Raw genomic sequence first — 19155 nt, 5'->3', positions numbered from 1 at the left:
TTTTTTTTCATTTCTTAAATGTAAATTCATGACTGTTTATGTTCTTTGAGGGCAGATTTCTCTGGAACCAAACAGCCCTGTTTCACGGGACCAAAAGCCAACTCAAAAGTTCTTCAATATGATATTACTCATGTAAATGGGTCAGTTGGTTCCGAAGATATAGCTGGTTGGTTAAAGGGGGGTAGGGAGAGGGGAGTGGTTGTCTCTCCCCCTCACACCAGAAAATGCAGGGACTAGGCTGGTGTATAAGGGGTCAGAATGGGAATGTCCCTGGGACCATATTCCTGGGTAAATCCCTGCATTTTCTGTTGTGAAAGGGGTATTATTTCAAACAGCCGTGACCTGCAGTGCTCTGAATACAGCCGGGCAGCCCCCTGCTCTCTGCCGAGCTGTTAATGACTGTCACCCCTGCAGCTTCCGCTCCAATTCTTCTTGCCGCTTTCACTTCAGCCCGCCCCCCCTTTAATCATGTGATGCCGGCGCCCGGCGTGCTCCCCCGACGTCATGCACAACAACAGTGCACACAATATTTAAAATGTCCACTCGGCTAGAGGGGACACCAGGAGGATAGTGGGAGCGTGCTCTGTGCTGCACTCTGCTCCTCTCCCCATAGAAGCAGCTGCACCGCTCTCCATCTCTCCCTGCAGCAGCAGCAAAGGCTCATATAAAGATTTACAGCAAGTGGCACTTTTGGGGGCATTGCTTAAGGGACGCTACAAGTGGCGGTATGTGGGGGCATTACGCATAATGTGTAAGGGGCATTACGGTGTGCAGCATCATGTGTAAGCGGCATTATGTGTGCAGCATCATGTGTAAGGTACATTATGTGTGCAGCATCATGTGTAATGGGTACTATGGTGTGCGGCATCATGTGTAATGGGTACTATGGTGTGCGGCATCATGTGTAATGGGTACTATGGTGTGCGGCATCATGTGTAATGGGTACTATGGTGCCATCAAGCAAGAACCCCGTAGCAATGAGCACGTAGGTAAGCAACACTTATGTGGCAAATATGTAATGGGCATTACGGTTTGTTATATAGTATGTAATGGGCATCATGATGTGTGGCGCAATGTGTAATGGGCATTATGGTGTGTGGCCTTATGTGTAATTGGCATTACGGTGTGTGGCTTTATGTGTAATTGGTATTACGGAGTTTGCTAAAATGTGTAATGGGCATTACTGTGTATGGTCTAAAGTGTAATACCACACCCCTTTTTGTGATGCCACGCCTCCTTCCCATGAGGCCATGCCCCCTTTTTTCCGCGCGGCTACACCGCGCAAAGTTTCCTACTGTTGTGTCTAGTTCTAGGACCACCCATTACCATAATTCTAGATTCGCCTATGGTTCCAGCACTTCTCCAGAACCAATTTAAGCACTGTTATTGGACCCCATGCAGATTAAATGAAAACCATGATAAGTGCCTGTTTATTCTGTGAAGTCCAGTGAAACTCCACAGATTTTGCAAATCTGAAGGTGCCCATACACGGTGTGCTGCACCCCATGCGTTTTAAACTACTGTAGATGCGATGCGATGCAATGCAATTCAAAAAGTACAGACAGCACATACTTTACATTGCACCGTGTATGGGCGGTATTATGTATTCTTCGGAGATTATGAGCACATAATCCCCCTTAGCCTGAAAGTAATTTTAGACAATATTTGTAATAATTTTGTGCATAAAAGTGTATACACAGAACCATCACTATCGCATTAGGGCAATTATTCTGGTCGACTCGCTCGGGTGCGAATTTGCACCATTGCGTGTCATCTAGAACCCACACTGTGAATGGTGGTACACCCACCCCCCTTCGCACACCGAGTTCCTATCGCCCGGCATGCGAATTGATGTTTTATATAAACAACCATTCGCATGCCAGTGGGAACCTCCCCTATGTTTCAATGGTCGCCGACCATCGAATGATGTTGAAGTTGCACGCATATGTAAGGATGGTCCAGACCATGCGTGAAGAAATCCAGGGAATTGGGCGGGCAGCTGACATCCGTAATGTCAGCTGTCTGCCACCCGCATGTGTACGTCCAGTGTTTTCATGGGCATGCCTATTTAGAGTGGATGTTTGCTAAACAGCGCACAACAAGGCATGCAGCAAGTGGTAAAGAGGTGCCTTTTGTCGGGGCACATACAATAACAAGTGAACAAAAAGGTTCATGGCTGTGTGGTAAATAACCTATTTGTTCACATGGGAATGCCTATGAAACACTGGGTGTTCACATATGCTAATGACACTGCCTGGCATCCCACGCCCCTCTCCACCCCCCCCCCCCCCCCATTTGAAAGGCAGGGAGCGTGCACTCGGCGAACAGAGTTCACACGCACCCGGTGTATATACATGCGCAGAAATGCTGCTGCGAATGCGCATACGCAAAACATCGGTCCCGCTTGCGAATTCTCACAAGAGTGAGTCAACCAGAATAAGGGCCTAGGTTCTCAAAATATTTAGGATTTTGGATCATTTCAGATTCCTGAATTTCAGATACCAAATAATCATCTGTACAATTTAGATTACAGGATAGTATAGGCCAGATGTAATAGTCCCTTTAAAAAAAATCTCTGAGTTTGCCTGGCAGTGGCATCCCACACAGCTGGCAAACTCAGAGATTTTTTTAAAGGGACAATCATGTACAAGGTGTTTTAGCTTGTACATGATTGCTATCCACAGCAGTGATGGAACAAGGATCCGCTTATTAATATTCACTTCGAGCCGGGGCCTTGCTCATTACTACTGCTGTCAGGGTGCCAGGCGGTGCACAGGGTACTGTCAGGCGGAATGCCTGTTCGATCTTCCACCAGGAAAGCATCCTGAACAGGCGGAATATCAAACTGATGTAATCAGCAAACTGGCGGAATATATTCCGCCTCTGCCTGACAGTGAATATACCCAGGGCCGGCTCTACCATTAGGCAGCTGCCTAGGGCGCCAGGTTCTGGGGGGGCACCACTAAGTCTGCCTATCAAAAAATCAAATATGTCTTTGGGTGTCTTGTACTTAATGCAGGTGGTGGCTGTGGAAATTCTAAGACCTCACCTTCATACGTTCACTTGAGGCATACTTCCCTACTACTGCTGCCCCCTCTTCCTTGTACTGATTTTTGGGAGCCTCCCTGCCATTCCGTAATGTTAGGCAAGTATGCCTTACAGGGTTGGAAAATGGTTATTGGTGTCAGTATGGGGCGGAGGGTGCAGTAGGTTGAAGTTTTGCCTAGTGTGCTAAGAAGCCTTCCACCGGCCCTCAATATACCCCTATATGTCTGTTTGCACAACTCTCCATTTTCCACAGTTAGATTATTTTTTCTTTCTCATATAATCCATGTATTTTATAACAGAACTTTCCTGTCTAGGTGTGATAAACTTCCACAATGCAATATCGTGGGGCGTGGACTACTGACAAGCAATATATGTGACAAAAGAAAGGGTGCAGTATGATTGTATTAATGGCATAATAATACATTAAGAAAGATCACAAAATTAGTATGTATGTATGTAGCAGACAAAACTCCCCGAGTACCCTTACATCCTGCTCCAAGAAGATATATTTAAATGGATAGTGTGTATGCTCAATTTCGTTAATGATGTGCGCTCTTCCGCATCGTTAATGGCCCCCTGTCAGATGAACACGCAGGTCAATTTTGGCTATATAGCCAACAGCCTGCATAAGGAGTTGGAGCGGGTGATGTCACTGAACGATATCTTGTTTGACCAGTGACCCGCAAATATAGTTAATTATTTCTGCGGTGCCGCAAGTCGGCTTTACTTTTAGCTCTCATCGCACATGCAGTGTTTGAAAAATGAAAGTTAGGTGCTGGTTACTGCTTTATGATAAGCACTGTATTTATAATCCTAATCACCCAATAGATGTAAAAATACTTAAATAAACACTGTACATTATTGCATTATAAATAGTAATATTTGTACACACAGGATAGCATTTTATTTGTACAAAAGTTCTGTTTACTATTGTCGCTGAACCTCAAATAATGTCTGAACTAAAGCGAGGCCCTGTTGAATGTCTGTCATTATATGACAAGACCAACCCTTGGAATTCACTGTCTCTATTTACCAGAGCACTAATTGCAGAGACCTTTCCTGCTGTACTGAGTATTACTGTCATCTCTGTAGAGATCACATTTCATCAGATTAGACAATAAAAGCTGTTCTCAAAGCACAAACTGTATACGTGCAGCAAGTAAACTAGGATTACCATTACACTGTAGCATTGTTTTACTCACATTTGTGCAAAGTCGCTCATCAGCCTGGACTTTAGGCAGAAACCCTTCAGCATGCCAAATGCTGCAGAAATATTCCCAGAATCCTACAGTAAAAGTTGAAGAATTGTGGGACTCGTAGTTTGTAAACAATTATAGTACTGTTCTGAACGTGGCTTCCTGGTAAGAGTGGCAATGATGTTATTATTCAGTGTTGCATCACACTTATGTGTCAAAAGCAGCTGAACAGGAATGAATGCTGAAATGTTTGTTTCTGTTCACAGTAAACTAATTATAATAGGGACATACAGTATAGGGCAACAATTGCCAGGAGCCTAGATAAATAGTAGTTCTAGTAATTATATATATATATATATATATATATATATACTGTATATATATATATATATATATATATATATATATATCTATATCTATATATATATATATAGATCTATAGAGATATAGATCTATATATATATATACATTCCATAGTTGCCTACCATCCTGCATTCTGCAGGAGACTCCCTGAAATAGCAGCAGTCTCCCTCTCTCCCTCATTAGTCTTACATTTTTGAATGAGAGACAGATTCATTTATATTGAATCATCAGCACCATTTCCCAGCACTTTACCAAGTATAGTAGCTCATACTAACTGCTTTGGGGATCATCTGCATTTGGATATAAGTCATTTTAAAAGATACCTCTCAGATGTAGTAGTACACACAAACACCTTTTCCTACAAACACCTTTTAAGTGGAGCATGACACCCCCCCCTCAATGGGCGCTGTGCAAAATTCTGCTACCAACTATAATCTTCCTGAAACTAGTTTTCAAAAGTGGGCAAGTATGATATACAGTATATATATATATATATATATATATATATATATATATATATATATATATATATATATATATATATATATTCTTGTAGGTGGCACACCAGCAAATAAATCAGTCAAAGTAGGCTCTGCTTTCTGCAACGTTTCGATGTTTTATTCACCACATCGTCTTCAGGCAATGAAAACACATCAAACAAGCATACCTTATATCCCCACCATAAGACACGTGATACAGGTAACCCGGCCCACCGTAGGGAGGAGGACACCAGCAACTGACATCACTCACACACCTGAACGGTGGCCATGGAAACCGCACGCCGTGTAATTAAAAACAAGGATTCCGGCAATTGACATCAGAACAGCTATGCATATAAGAAATACAAGTGTGCTTGAACAATAGGTGACATAATGTCGCGTTAATAGAACATAAAATACATCCTAGCGGCATAAAAGCTATAATATAAAGAAACATGTAACATATATGAAACAGTTGAGAAAACTTTATATAACAAATATCATTTATAAAAATGCATGAAGACCAAGATATTCGTTTAAACCATAAGGAGACAAGGTGTTTAAACGAAATATCCACCTTGACTCACATTGCAATAATTTTAAAGACTGGTCACCTCCACGTATATCGGCCGGTATGTGATCAATGATAATGTATTTAAGTACAGACAAATTGTGTCCTGCCTCCTGCCTCCAGAAAATGTCTGGAGACCGGTTGATCACTATGCCCGGTGGAAAGTGCCGTACGTATAGCATGCCTGTGAGCAGCCATGCGGACACGTAGTGTACAATCGGTCTTACCTATGTAACTGAGTCCGCACGGACAAGTAATCATATAGACAATGTAAGGAGTCTGACATGACACACGGTGCCTGATACTGTAACGCTTGCCACTGTATGGGTGACAGAAACTGTCACCCACCACCAGTGAGCGGCAAGTTGTACAGTTCAGACACCTGTAGCAACCTTTACGATTGCCCAATGTAGGAGCCGCTGTAGCCGTAAGAGAGGGACGGGCTATGTCAGCCTTCATGACCAAATCACGGATATTGCGGCCCCTAGTGTAGCAAGGCATAATGCGGGTGGAATTGATCCCAAGGTCAGGATCAGACTGGACAATGGGCCACAGCTTTTTACAAATTTTATTAATGCCAACACTAGCGGTGTTGTAATGGTTCACCCAAGGCAGGCGGGGGGCTTCTGCATTGGGTCTCTTGGTATTAGATAAAAGTTGTTGACGTGGGATCAACATAACCCGATGTTTGGCAGAATTTAATGACTCTAAGTCATAGCCCCTGTCAGAGAACCTGGTTAGCATAGCATCAATTTGTATATTAGCCTGTTCATCAGAACTGCAGATCCTGCGAGCCCGCAGGAACTGCGAAAAAGGAAGACCTTCTTTTAGTGGTCTGGGGTGAAAACTGGCTGAGTGCAGAATAGTGTTCCTATCAGTACTCTTTTGGAAAAGAGAAGTGTGGAACCGTCCATCCTGTAATGTCACCACCACATCCAAATAATTGACAGTATGCTCATCAATGTTATAAGTTTGCTTGATAGGTCTATCCGATTTATTGTGACTATCGATGAAATGTTCGAACTCGAGACGTGATGCCGCCCAGAGCAAGAACACATCATCGATATATCGAACAAAAAATTTTACCCTCCCAGCAGCAAGAGGGTTAAGAAAAAATATGTCCTGCTCTACCCGCATCATGTAGGTGTTGGCATACGATGGGGCCACATTGGACCCCATCGCACACCCCGACACCTGTAGAAAAAACTTCCTATCAAAGAGGAAGTAATTGGAAGTGAGGATCATGTGCAAAAGATCACAGACAAGGTCAGAATCAGGGCCCACATAAGCCTGATGCGTGGTAATCAACTCACGTACAGCACTGATCCCTTCATCGTTAGGTATTACGGTGTATAAACTACTGATGTCGACACTACACAGTAGACAGTTAGCGGGTAGATTCTCAATGTCAGCTAATCTATTCAAAAAAGCAGTAGTATCAATGAGATGATGTTCATAGTTGACAATACAAGGTTGTAACAACGTATCGATATACACAGCACAATTTTGGAACAGAGACCCGCGGGCGGCAATGATGGGGCGCCCAGGCGGATGTTCAAGATTCTTGTGCACCTTTGGTAATGTATACATTAAAGGTACAACAGGGCACTTAGGTACAAGTGCGTTAGCAAGGGATTGCTCAATGCACCCATCATTGACAGCTAGCGCAAGTCTCTGTTCCAGGCGTTTCTTAAACACAGCAGTAGGGTCACCGTCTAAGGCACGGTAAACTGAGGAATCAGCAAGCTGCCGCAAAATTTCAGTGCGGTAATCCTCAGTATTCTGAATGACGATCGCCCCGCCCTTGTCGGCGGGACGAATCACCACATCAGTATAGGTCGACAACGAGCGTAATGCAATATATTCTTTATTAGACAGGTTATGATACACCCTAGTCTTCTTGGTAGAACCAATCATATTGTGCACCTCAGAGTCCAGCATACGTGAAAAAGTCTTAATAGAATGGTTGACAGACTGTGGTTCAAAGTGAGATTTACGCTGCAATTTGCGCAGCTGGGGCGGTATAGTACTGTCCGCTATAGTATCAGGTAAGTTCTTAAAATGTTCATGTAACCTGAGCTGGCGGTTAAGCCGAAATTTCTCTATTTCCCAGTCAAAGGCTCTAAACTGACTGGTCGGCACATACGATAAACCACGTCCCAACACTTTAGCCTCATCTGGGGTAAGACAACGGGAAGACAGGTTAATTACCGGTTCCTGGGGAGCGGTGGTCGGCCTCTCTTCCTCTCTCCTCGACCTCGACCGCGCGCGTTGGCCGCCTCTCCTGGTGTGACGTCTGCGGCGACGTGGCGGTGACCACGAACTCGTGGCCCTAAAGGGAGGGATGCAGTATTGTCCTGGGAGCCACCAATATCATTATAGTCAGAGTCGCTTGTTGATGAAGTGTCTCTGCCAGCGAACCCTCTCTGACCAGTGCGGCGAAATCTGCCACCGGACCGGTAATTGCCACCACGTCTGGACTCAATGTTCCCTCCACTGATCCAGAGGTACACCTGGTTGCGCTCATAGTCCATGCAGACCTTAGTTAATTTTTGCTTTTTGAATTGTAGTAGGTCCTGACGGTAAGCTGCAATCTGTCTGCTGAGTTTAGAAAGCCAGTCCTGCGAATCATCACGGGTAAAAGAAATCTTGTGCGTTTTTTCAAACTCCGCGATTTTGACACGGGCTGCACTCAGTTCTCTACTAGCCTCCTCAATCACAAGCAGCATGAGATCGTAGCTGCACTTGTTGAGGACAGCTATCCATCGTTTGCAAAAATTAGTATTGAAGCGGCCAATAGTCGGGCAATTCTTAACCCTGAATCCCCTCGGGATCATCTTCTGTTTGTAGTAGTCGCTAAGTGTAACAGCATGCAGATGGAAGTCCACTTCTCGTTGTTTGAGACGGACCCACTCACGGTACATATAGTCCAATGATCTTGGTTCATCACACAGGGCTTCCTGGAGCACTATACCCTCAGCGTCAGTATCAGAGAAGGAAAGTGCTAAGCCTTGGGTAGCTTTAGCCACATTGATGTTCTCCAGAACGCAGCCGTCAGTGGAGTCGTTGCCTTCAGCCATACTGCTCAGACAATGATCTGTCCCGCAGCGGGGATAAGAACTCAATCAGTGGGTGCTCAGTCTCAGGTGCGCAGTCTGCCTTTCAACGGCGCACCATACAATACAGTCTTTTGGTAGACGGCACACTCACACAATATAAGGAAAGTGGCGGGTGCCAGGCCAAACGGAGCAACCTCAGTACGGGATCTCCACAAATATATTCTTGTAGGCGGCACACCAGCAAATAAATCAGTCAAAGTAGGCTCTGCTTTCTGCAACGTTTCGATGTTTTATTCACCACATCGTCTTCAGGCAATGAAAACACATCAAACAAGCATACCTTATATCCCCACCATAAGACACGTGATACAGGTAACCCGGCCCACCGTAGGGAGGAGGACACCAGCAACTGACATCACTCACACACCTGAACGGTGGCCATGGAAACCGCACGCCGTGTAATTAAAAACAAGGATTCCGGCAATTGACATCAGAACAGCTATGCATATAAGAAATACAAGTGTGCTTGAACAATAGGTGACATAATGTCGCGTTAATAGAACATTAAATACATCCTAGCGGCATAAAAGCTATAATATAAAGAAACATGTAACATATATGAAACAGTTGAGAAAACTTTATATAACAAATATCATTTATAAAAATGCATGAAGACCAAGATATTCGTTTAAACCATAAGGAGACAAGGTGTTTAAACGAAATATCCACCTTGACTCACATTGCAATAATTTTAAAGACCGGTCACCTCCACGTATATCGGCCGGTATGTGATCAATGATAATGTATTTAAGTACAGACAAATTGTGTCCTGCCTCCAGAAAATGTCTGGAGACCGGTTGATCACTATGCCCGGTGGAAAGTGCCGTACGTATAGCATGCCTGTGAGCAGCCATGCGGACACGTAGTGTACAATCGGTCTTACCTATGTAACTGAGTCCGCACGGACAAGTAATCATATAGACAATGTAAGGAGTCTGACATGACACACGGTGCCTGATACTGTAACGCTTGCCACTGTATGGGTGACAGAAACTGTCACCCACCACCAGTGAGCGGCAAGTTGTACAATTCAGACACCTGTAGCAACCTTTACGATTGCCCAATGTAGGAGCCGCTGTAGCCGTAAGAGAGGGACGGGCTATGTCAGCCTTCATGACCCAATCACGGATATTGCGGCCCCTAGTGTAGCAAGGCATAATGCGGGTGGAATTGATCCCAAGGTCAGGATCAGACTGGACAATGGGCCACAGCTTTTTACAAATTTTATTAATGCCAACACTAGCGGTGTTGTAATGGTTCACCCAAGGCAGGCGGGGGGCTTCTGCATTGGGTCTCTTGGTATTAGATAAAAGTTGTTGACGTGGGATCAACATAACCCGATGTTTGGCAGAATTTAATGACTCTAAGTCATAGCCCCTGTCAGAGAACCTGGTTAGCATAGCATCAATTTGTATATTAGCCTGTTCATCAGAACTGCAGATCCTGCGAGCCCGCAGGAACTGCGAAAAAGGAAGACCTTCTTTTAGTGGTCTGGGGTGAAAACTGGCTGAGTGCAGAATAGTGTTCCTATCAGTACTCTTTTGGAAAAGAGAAGTGTGGAACCGTCCATCCTGTAATGTCACCACCACATCCAAATAATTGACAGTATGCTCATCAATGTTATAAGTTAGCTTGATAGGTCTATCCGATTTATTGTGACTATCGATGAAATGTTCGAACTCGAGACGTGATGCCGCCCAGAGCAAGAACACATCATCGATATATCGAACAAAAAATTTTACCCTCCCAGCAGCAAGAGGGTTAAGAAAAAATATGTCCTGCTCTACCCGCATCATGTAGGTGTTGGCATACGATGGGGCCACATTGGACCCCATCGCACACCCCGACACCTGTAGAAAAAACTTCCTATCAAAGAGGAAGTAATTGGAAGTGAGGATCATGTGCAAAAGATCACAGACAAGGTCAGAATCAGGGCCCACATAAGCCTGATGCGTGGTAATCAACTCACGTACAGCACTGATCCCTTCATCGTTAGGTATTACGGTGTATAAACTACTGATGTCGACACTACACAGTAGACAGTTAGCGGGTAGATTCTCAATGTCAGCTAATCTATTCAAAAAAGCAGTAGTATCAATGAGATGATGTTCATAGTTGACAATACAAGGTTGTAACAACGTATCGATATACACAGCACAATTTTGGAACAGAGACCCGCGGGCGGCAATGATGGGGCGCCCAGGCGGATGTTCAAGATTCTTGTGCACCTTTGGTAATGTATACATTAAAGGTACAACAGGGCACTTAGGTACAAGTGCGTTAGCAAGGGATTGCTCAATGCACCCATCATTGACAGCTAGCGCAAGTCTCTGTTCCAGGCGTTTCTTAAACACAGCAGTAGGGTCACCGTCTAAGGCACGGTAAACTGAGGAATCAGCAAGCTGCCGCAAAATTTCAGTGCGGTAATCCTCAGTATTCTGAATGACGATCGCCCCGCCCTTGTCGGCGGGACGAATCACCACATCAGTATAGGTCGACAACGAGCGTAATGCAATATATTCTTTATTAGACAGGTTATGATACACCCTAGTCTTCTTGGTAGAACCAATCATATTGTGCACCTCAGAGTCCAGCATACGTGAAAAAGTCTTAATAGAATGGTTGACAGACTGTGGTTCAAAGTGAGATTTACGCTGCAATTTGCGCAGCTGGGGCGGTATCAGGGGCTGGCTGGCAACTTTTAGCCTAGGGGGCAAGTCCAGAGCACTGGCCCATAATCAGCCAAGTCACCGTCGGAAGGAATGAGGGGCGTGGCCTATCATAAGGGGCGTTGCCTGTACCATGATTGTATTGTGTACCTGCAGATTGCACATTTTAGCGAACCTTGTAATACCCATTACACATAAAGCCACATGCCGTAATGCCAATTACACATTATGCTGAACACCATGATGCCAGTTACACATTACGCTCAACACTGCGATGCTAATTACTCAATACACCGCACACTGTGATGCTAATTACACATTATGCTGCACACCTTGATGCCCATTACACCCCATACTGTGATGGCAATTACCCAATGCTCCCCACACCGTAATGTCCATTACGCCCCATACCATGATGCCCATTACACCGCACAATGTGATGTCCACAGTGCCAGATATGCCCCCACAGTGCAAGATATTCCGCCACAGTACCAAATACACATATGCCCCCACAGTGCCAGACACAAATGCCGCCACAGTGCCAGATATTCTGCCACAGTGCCAAATACGTATATTCCTCCACAGTGCCAGATATGCCCCCAGAGTGCCAGAGACACATATGCCCCCACAGTGCCAGAGACACATATGCCCCCACAGTGCCAGAGACACATATTCCCCCACAGTGCCAAAGACACATATGCCCCCACAGTGCCAGATATGCCCCCACAGTGCCAGAGACACATATGCCCCCACAGTGCCAGAGACACATATGCCCCCTCAGTGCCAGAGACACATATTCCCCCACAGTGCCAAAGACACATATGCCCCCACAGTGCCAGATATGCCCCCACAGTGCCAGAGACACATATGCCCCCACAGTGCCAGAGACACATATGCCCCCACAGTGCCAAATACACATATGCCCCCACAGTGCCAGACACATATGCCCCCACAGTGCCAAAGACACATATGCCCCCACAGTGCCAGATATGCCCCCACAGTGCCAGAGACACATATGCCCCCACAGTGCCAGAGACACATATGCCCCCACAGTGCCAGAGACACATATTCCCCCACAGTGCCAAAGACACATATGCCCCCACAGTGCCAGATATGCCCCCACAGTGCCAGAGACACATATGCCCCCACAGTGCCAGAGACACATATGCCCCCACAGTGCCAGAGACACATATTCCCCCACAGTGCCAAAGACACATATGCCCCCACAGTGCCAGATATGCCCCCACAGTGCCAGAGACACATATGCCCCCACAGTGCCAGAGACACATATGCCCCCTCAGTGCCAGAGACACATATTCCCCCACAGTGCCAAAGACACATATGCCCCCACAGTGCCAGATATGCCCCCACAGTGCCAGAGACACATATGCCCCCACAGTGCCAGAGACACATATGCCCCCACAGTGCCAAATACACATATGCCCCCACAGTGCCAGACACATATGCCCCCACAGTGCCAAAGACACATATGCCCCCACAGTGCCAGATATGCCCCCACAGTGCCAGAGACACATATGCCCCCACAGTGCCAGAGACACATATGCCCCCACAGTGCCAGAGACACATATTCCCCCACAGTGCCAAAGACACATATGCCCCCACAGTGCCAGATATGCCCCCACAGTGCCAGAGACACATATGCCCCCACAGTGCCAGAGACACATATGCCCCCACAGTGCCAAATACACATATGCCCCCACAGTGCCAGATACACATATGTCCCCAGAGTGCCAGATACACATATGCCCCCACAGTGCCAGATACACATATGCCCCCACAGTGCCAGATATGCCCCCACAGTGCCAAATACACATATGCCCCACAGTGCCAGATACACATATGCCCCCACAGTGCCAAATACACATATGCCCCCACAGTGCCAGATACACATATGCCCCCACAGTGCCAAATACACATATGCCCCACTGTGCCAGATACACATATGCCCCCACAGTGCCAAATACATATATGCCCCCACAGTGCCAGATATGCCCCCCACAGTGCCAGATACACATATGCCCCCACACAGTGCCAGATATGCCCCCACACAGTGCCAGATATGCCCCCACACAGTGCCAGATATGCCCCCACACAGTGCCAGATATGCCCCCACACAGTGCCAGATATGCCCCCACAGTGACAGAAACACATATGCTGGGGTGAGGGAGGGGGGGGGGAGAGCGCTTACCCACTCGCTAGCTGCGGGCCGTGCTGCGGCTGGATCAGCTTCTCCAGCCCTCCTGCGCTGGCCGCGGCTTCCAGAACACGGCCGCGGCTACAGGAAAATGGCCGCCGGCCTCCTGCACTGAGAACATGTCCTCAGTGCAGGGGGCCGGCGGCCATTTTCCTGTAGCCGCGGCCGTGTTCTGTAAGCCGCGGCCAGTGCAGGAGGGCTGGAGAAGCTGCTGATCCAGCCGCAGCACGGCCCGCAGCCAGTGGGTGGGTAAGCGGCCCGGGGGGCATATGGCACTCTGCCCCCCGGCCCAGCCCGCCCCTGGGCGGTATAGTACTGTCCGCTATAGTATCAGGTAAGTTCTTAAAATGTTCATGTAACCTGAGCTGGCAGTTAAGCCGAAATTTCTCTATTTCCCAGTCAAAGGCTCTAAACTGACTGGTCGGCACATACGATAAACCACGTCCCAACACTTTAGCCTCATCTGGGGTAAGACAACGGGAAGACAGGTTAATTACCGGTTCCTGGGGAGCGGTGGTCGGCCTCTCTTCCTCTCTCCTCGACCTCGACCGCGCGCGTTGGCCGCCTCAGACATTTTCTGGAGGCAGGACACAATTTGTCTGTACTTAAATACATTATCATTGATCACATACCGGCCGATATACGTGGAGGTGACCGGTCTTTAAAATTATTGCAATGTGAGTCAAGGTGGATATTTCGTTTAAACACCTTGTCTCCTTATGGTTTAAACGAATATCTTGGTCTTCATGCATTTTTATAAATGATATTTGTTATATAAAGTTTTCTCAACTGTTTCATATATGTTACATGTTTCTTTATATTATAGCTTTTATGCCGCTAGGATGTATTTAATGTTCTATTAACGCGACATTATGTCACCTATTGTTCAAGCACACTTGTATTTCTTATATGCATAGCTGTTCTGATGTCAATTGCCGGAATCCTTGTTTTTAATTACACGGCGTGCGGTTTCCATGGCCACCGTTCAGGTGTGTGAGTGATGTCAGTTGCTGGTGTCCTCCTCCCTACGGTGGGCCGGGTTACCTGTATCACGTGTCTTATGGTGGGGATATAAGGTATGCTTGTTTGATGTGTTTTCATTGCCTGAAGACGATGTGGTGAATAAAACATCGAAACGTTGCAGAAAGCAGAGCCTACTTTGACTGATTTATTTGCTGGTGTGCCGCCTACAAGAATATATTTGTGGAGATCCCGTACTGAGGTTGCTCCGTTTGGCCTGGCACCCGCCACTTTCCTTATATTGTGTGAGTGTGCCGTCTACCAAAAGACTATATATATATATATATATATATATATATATATACACTGCAGGTTGGATCCTGATGTGAACACATGCACCTATTCCACAGGATCAGCTCTAATATTTTCTCTACAATATTATGGTAGAGAGAGAATTCCATTGATTATTGGAGGACCCACAGAAGAGATTTCTCTTTTTTGGGGGGTACTAAGTCTAATTGAACCCCAATATTGAAAAATAAGGGGGATCTTGTCCAACAGAATAGGGAAGTCTGCCATCCTATTTAAAAAGGGTACCCTATTAAAATATCAGTATCAAGTTAGGATTAGGCAAGGAGAAACATTCTCCAGATCGTATACAGATTGGTTTAAAACATTTATACCCCTGATGAAGTCTCATAACGAGACGAAACGCGTTGGTTTTATTTCATCCTTAATCTTGTGAAAATCACATCTCTGACAAGAAATTGGACTTGAAAAATTGTTTTAAACATACTGTTTTAATAAATGTTTTATGCTTATAATTCCCTGTGTATAAATTATTAGAGAGAGACAGGAATCTCCACTTAAGGTGCACAGGGCGCCTGGTAACACTATTGTGGGTGTATTTGGATTGTGGAGCCCCACTAGTAGGGGGCCAAGTGTTACTGGCGACCGATTTATTAATACCAATAGTAGCGCGGCATTAGAGATTTGGTTTGTTGTGTTGTTGTTGTGTTGTTATATATATATATATATATATATAGTGTTGTTTGTTCGGTATTCTGGAATAAGTCACAATGGCGGAGTGTCTTCCAAGAATATAATATATGCAGTCTCCCACTGGTGTGCATGACCTGAAGAAAAGACCACATAGGTCAAATTATGCAAATAGGGGTACTGGGTACCTCTTACCTATTTGTAGCCTTCTCTCGCCTGTGTGACTCAACCGGCCGTGGCGTCTCCAGAGCTGGAGACGCCACGGCCGGTTAAAAGCATGACTTTTTTTCTTCATGTATGATTGATTGCAGATGAACCCCTTTTTTACTCCCTTTTTTCTTTAAAATATTTTTCCAAATTATTCACACTTTTATATTAGAGCATCAATGTAGCCTTCCATGAATTTCTGCACATTTTTTAAATCCTTTTGCACATATCTAAATTTCCACTTTGTATCCAACAGTGTGTATGTTGGTCAGATAAAACCCCCCTCTATGGCCGTGAAGCGGACACGAGAGCAGGCATCCAGGGTTGGCCTGGCAACGCCTGCACATCACAGGTGGGCGGGGACAGAGCTCCCGGAAGCCAGCTCCGGAGACGCCGCAGCCGGGTGAGTCACACAGATGAGAGAAGGCTACAAATAGGTAAGAGGTACCCAGCACCCCTTTATGCACAGCACTTTATGCACATTCACACGTCCTGATGAAAAGGTCCGGTGGGACCTTGAAACGTTGACCAATGACGATTTTATGTCACTGAAAATACAATGTTGATTTTAAATTCAAACCCGTGAGTGCCGCCTTATTTCCAGGAGCCCTGCCATAAGCCCTTGGACACCCTCTATATATATATATATATATATATATATATATATATATATATATATATATATATATATATATATATATATATATATATAGATTGAAGGGGGCTGCAGGCTTAAATGCATTGATCAATTCATGAACTAAATCTCCATTTATTAATATCAGCAGGGCCGTCTTCTTGTATGGGCTTAATGGGCACTTGCCCAGGGGCCCCAGGTGTATAAGGACCCTATGATGATAGCTGAGGATCCCCTCTTTCCAGGGATACCAGAATTTAGAAAAATCGGCCCTGGGGAACTGGAGATATCCAACTTCAAAGCAGCAGTCCTCATCCGACCTGTTAATTGCAATTCCCAGTCATATTTCTCAGGTTCTCTCTGACTTGGCTTGTCTCTATCATGCCCAAAGCCAGAGATATCAGCCTTCCAGCTTCCGGCCCCTGCTCCAGCTCCAAACATCTGGTGTACAGTTTTATATTTTTGTCAATGGATTGCTCTGGATCCGGATCTCTGATCCCCAAGTCCCCAGCAGCTCCTGAAACTTATGACTCTAGGTTTTTATAATGGTGATATCTGCAGTCAAACAAGCTGCCCTTCCACCGGAAAATGATGAATATTAAGCCCACTCCATTATCCGACCCTCCCCTGCGTATAAAAATCCCTGGAAGTCATTTACAAGGGACCGTTCATTCAGCACAGTGCCCCCTTCCACAAGTCAGTGTTCACCCTCCCACCACCTGTGCAGTAAAGGAGTAATTAGCAGAAGTCACTGCTCCAAGTCCTACATGTTGAATGGAAGATAGAGCACCCCCTGCCACCCGTGGGACATCAAAGCTGCTGCTGATGGCACCCCCCACCCATAGGAGGGGAGAATGGGTAAGGTCCCCAGTGCATTGCTTTGCCCAGGGGCCCACACTGCTGTTAAGATGGCCCTGAATATCAGTTAATTTATTTAGTGAGTGCAGAGACCCTACAATTTAATATATATATATATATATATATATATATATATATGCTAGGTGATTCATCGTGCCCTACGGGCGCTCTTCACACCGTCGTAAGGGGCTGCTCCCCCTTAACTTATGAATGTATTTATTGCGAGGGAGAGGGTTGGGTGCTATGGGTGGGGGGGGGGGGTGCTTGGGGGTGTTGTGGGCAGGGGAGTGGTGGGTTCAGGGATACTGTGTGGTCGATTTGCAGTTGCGGTTGTGGTGCGTGTGGTGGGTGTGGTTTGGTTAGCAGCAGGGCGGCATGTGGGTGTTGTGAGTGGGGGAGGAGCGTTTGTGCTGCTGCGGCCGGTCGGTCCCAACACCCCCTCCAGAGTGCTAGTGCTGCTGCGGACGGGGTGACTCCCTCCACCCGTGTCCGGGCACGGTGCTGTTGCGGACGGGCCCGCATTCCCCCACCTATTAGCCCCACTCGGGGGGGGGGGGGGTGGTCTGCGCGCATTGCCACTGCTCGCAGAGTGGGGGGTGCGTGCAAACCCGCCACCCTTAGGGGGGGGGTGCGGGCAGACCTACTGCTCAGGGTGGGGTGTTTGCGTGTATTCCCGTTGCTCGCGGAGTGGGGGTGCGTGCATTCCCGCTGCTCACGGGGGGGGGGGGTTGCGTGCATTCCCGCTGCTCACGGGGTGGGGGGGTGCGGGGAAACCCTTGCAGGGGGTGGGGAGGGGGTGGGGGCAGACCCACTGCTCGCGGTAGGGGGGTATTTTCGTCCATACCCACAGCTTGTGGGGGGGCTGGTGGGTGCGGGCACACCCGCTGCTCGGGGGGTGTTTGCGTGCATTCCCGCTGCTCGCGGAGTAAGGGTGTGCTGGAGAGACCCGCTGCTCGGGGGGGAGTGTATTTGCGTGCATTCCCGCAGCTCGCGGTGGTGGGGTTCTGGGGTTGGTGGGTGGGGGCAATCTGGCTGCTCGGGGCGGGGTGTTTGCATGCATTCCCGCTGCTCCCGGAGTGGTGGTGTGTGTGCAATCCCGCTGCTTATGGGGGGGTTTGCGTGCATTCCTGCTGCTCGCGGGGGGGAGTGAGTGCTGGCAGACCCGCTGCTCGGGGGGTTGCAGGCAGACCCATCGTTCGTGCGGGGGTGCGGGCAGACCCACCGCTCGCGCAGGGGGGGGCCTGGATGATTCAGGCAGACCCGCCACTTTTGGGGGGGTGCAGGCAGACCCGTTTGCGGGTGGGGGTGGCGTTCAAACCCGGCGTCTGCGGGGGGTGTGGGCAGACCCACGGCTCCCAGGTGGGGGGATTCAATCAGACCTGCCATTCGCGCGGGGGTGGGGTTGTTCAGACCCGCCGCTCGCGGGGGTGTGTGGTGCCATTTAGACCCACAGTTCGCAGGTGGGGGGCGTTCAGACAGTCCGTTACCGGGGGGTGCGTGCAGACCCGCCGCTCGAGGGGGGTGCGGTGCGGATAGACCCGCCGCTCTCCTACTTCAGTTGGCTTTGGTGCATAATGGTGGATGGTGGGCGTGTGCTGTAGCCCTGGCTGGGCGGGGGGGCGGTGTTTTCCAAGGGGGTGGTGTGTATAACGCTGGTCTTTTCCCTAGGGGGGCTTGTTTGTGTATAACGCTGGGCAGGGTGGGGGGTATCCTAAGGCAGAAACTTTGTGTGTATAATGCTGTCAATCACTCTTGTAACCCTGCCCAGCGTTATACACACAGGGGATGAGTGACAGATCTGGCTAACTGCCGGCACCAGGCCAAGACGGGAATGCGA

The 19155-nt window shown here is 47.4% G+C and overlaps 1 protein-coding gene across 2 annotated transcripts in view; it reads right to left on the bottom strand.

Moving 5' to 3' along the window:
• LOC146008462 (phosphatidate phosphatase LPIN3-like) overlaps positions 1-4390 on the bottom strand; it is a 36115-nt gene extending 31725 nt beyond the window's left edge. For both annotated transcript variants that reach the window (XM_083147782.1, XM_083147783.1), the window contains exon 1: positions 4251-4390. The gene's annotated coding sequence lies outside the window, so the exon portion shown is untranslated. The remainder of the gene's footprint in view (positions 1-4250) is intronic.
• Positions 4391-19155: the final 14765 nt, after the last annotated feature.

Source organism: Crinia signifera, chromosome 6, assembly GCF_055691185.1.
Source record: "Crinia signifera chromosome 6, ASM5569118v1, whole genome shotgun sequence".
Taxonomy (NCBI): domain Eukaryota; kingdom Metazoa; phylum Chordata; class Amphibia; order Anura; family Myobatrachidae; genus Crinia; species Crinia signifera.
This window is presented reverse-complemented; position numbering and strand designations above follow the sequence as displayed.